This window comes from Pteropus vampyrus, unplaced genomic scaffold, assembly GCF_000151845.1.
Source record: "Pteropus vampyrus isolate Shadow unplaced genomic scaffold, Pvam_2.0 Scaffold166, whole genome shotgun sequence".
Taxonomy (NCBI): domain Eukaryota; kingdom Metazoa; phylum Chordata; class Mammalia; order Chiroptera; family Pteropodidae; genus Pteropus; species Pteropus vampyrus.
Genome location: NW_011888947.1, coordinates 1,704,728 through 1,707,536, shown reverse-complemented (window position 1 = coordinate 1,707,536; position 2,809 = coordinate 1,704,728).

Below are 2,809 nucleotides of genomic sequence, written 5' to 3'. Positions count from 1 at the left end.
GAGGCACCTTTCTCCGCAGGGCTGCGGGAGATCTGAGAATATCGACATCGGAAGTGGCTTAAAGCATCAAGGTGTCTCTCCGCCTCTGAATTACCCTGGAAGTGTAGTTGACCAGAAACTGTGAGCGTTTCAGCAAATTGGCGTTAGAACACCTGCTTGTGTTCATCGTGTGAGTGTTTCATGAGGTCCCCTTTGAATTAATGGTGGACACTGAGGGCTTTGTAAAGTAGCAGGGAACAGCCAAAGCTTTTCGATCACAGATTATGGGCAAAAATGCATCTCGAACGTTATCTCACACCATTTACAAAATTAAATTGGAATGGATCATAGACCTAAATATAGAAACCCAAAGTGTAACATTTCAAGAAGAAAAATAGGAGAAAATCGTTATAGCCTTGGGATATTCAAAGATTTCTTAGACAAAACACAAAAGCATATACCATAGAAAGAAAACATTGATAATTGAACTTAATCAAAATTTTACACTTATGTTCTTCAAAAGAAAATGAAAAAGAAAATGAAAGAGCCCATTCTAGTCACTGACTGGGAGAAAATATTCTCCATGCATATATCGATGGAGGACTTGTATCCAGTACATTAAAAAAACCAAACCGAAAACCAAAAATCTGTCACACTCAATAATAAAAAGCCAACAAACTCAAAAAAAAAAAAAAATAGGTAAAACATTAGAAGACATTGCATACAAAAAGATATATGAATGGTCAATATCTTTAAAGATATTCATCTGGCACTAGTCGTCAGGGAAAAGCAAATTAAAACCACGAGAGAAACACCCATTAGAACAGCTAAAAAGACTGTCGATACCAACAGTATTGCGAGGACTGGAGCAGCTAGAACTTCTGTGGCTGGTAGGAAGGTACAGTTATGTCGTCACTTTGTAAAACAGTTTCACTGTTACTTATAGAACCAAACATACACACTGACCATATGACCCAGCAATTCCACTCCTATCCATTTCCCCAAGAGAAACTAAACACGTCCGCAGAAAAATTTGAACGCGAAAGCTCATAACAATTTTGTCATCGTAACCCCCAGACTGGAAACAATCTAGATGCCTATCCATCAAGAGGTGAGTGGATAAATAAGTTGCGGCATATTTATACAGGGGAATACCATTCAGCTATAAAAAGGAAAATAAAACTACCGATACATATAATATGGGCGAATCTCAAAAATGCTATGCTGAGTGAAAGAAGGCAGACGCAGAAGAGAATTTACAGTATTATCCCACTTACATGGAACTCCAGAATAGACAGCTCTAATTTAGTAACAGAAAACAGATCAATGGCTGTTTGGGGTTTGGATTGGGGGAGGGGACAGGGGTTACCCGAAAGGAGCCCAAAGGGTCTTCTCAGGGGTGATGGGATGTTCTATATCTTGTTTGTGGTAGTCACATGGGCGGTATATTTTTTATCAAAAATCGCCTGTGCACTTGTCATGTACATTTAAAGTGAGTGCATTTTATTGTATGCAAATTATACCTCGAAAAAGTTAATTTCAGAATAGTTATCATTTCACAAAAAATTAGAATTTACAGATTAACAGAAATAAAAAAAAAATCAGCTGTATGTAATCTTACTCCTTGGAAATAATTCTGTAAATATTTTGGAGTATAGCCAAAATGATGCTGCAGACATTTTCTTCATACGGATTTGTGTACATGTGGGGCTTTACACAAACAGAGTCGTGTTACATTTACTGTTTTGGAATTTCCTTCTGCCATTGAACAGCATCTTGAAAACATATTTTCACATTCACAAAAGCACTGCCATACCCACACTTTTAATGACTGTGGAAGTATTGTGTCCTAGGGCTTCATCCTCATTTGCGTCGCCCGGCCCTGCCTGTGAGATAGTTAGGCTGTTTCCCACTGTTTGCTATCATAACCACAATGAGCTACACATCCTCGGAATCACATCTTTTTGCTCATCAAATGGCTTCCTCGGTTGAATTCTGAGCAGTGATGCGGCTGGGTCAAAGACATGGACACGGTTAAGGCCGCTGAGGACCAGGTCATTGTCGGGTCTGGATTTCCATCAGTAGTGTGTGAGATGCCTCTGAAGACACTTTCCAAGAGCCAGTTGGACATTTTTCTGCTGGTCGTCTACCTTTGGGTGTTTCTTTGCCTCCTCATTTTTATCAGAGACAAAGACCTGATGAAAACTCGTGCCTCGGCTATTCTTCAGGGCGTGTGGGTGGAGGTGCACTGGGGAGGGATCTGGCACCTGCAGGGAGAAATATTTGAGCTGCTGGGAGCATATCTCTCCCTCTGGTGCTCAGGGAGGCCTGTGGGTGGGAGGCCCTTCTGCCTGGCAGGGCTGGGCGGTGTGCCAGGCTGGGAGCCATATTCCGTGAGCAAACATCAGCGTTAACTGGGGCATTGCCCAAGGATTCCACCTGGGGCCAGCACGGGGGAGAGCAGAGCTGTGGCCAAGGGCCAGAGCGTGGCCCAAATTAGACGCTTCCCTCATCTTTTCCAAGTGGTGTCTGAGAGCTGGTTGCTGTGGTCAGCACAAAAGGTAACGATTTCGTGAGTCGTGCATTTACTGTGTCTCTGCAGCAGAACGAAAGCTGCAAAACTGCCCCCTTTCGAGCTCATTCCAGTGCCTTCCTGCAGCACGATCGTGTGGCACACGATGCTCGCTGTGGGATAAGATTTGAGTAAAAGAAAAATTTGGCTAAAATTTTCCAAGAGGCTACCTTAGGCTAGCCTCTTTCTATACCTATCACCTCCCACCCCTCTCTGTCTCCCTTGGGGGCACAGATGACTATTTCATGGTCTCTGCCC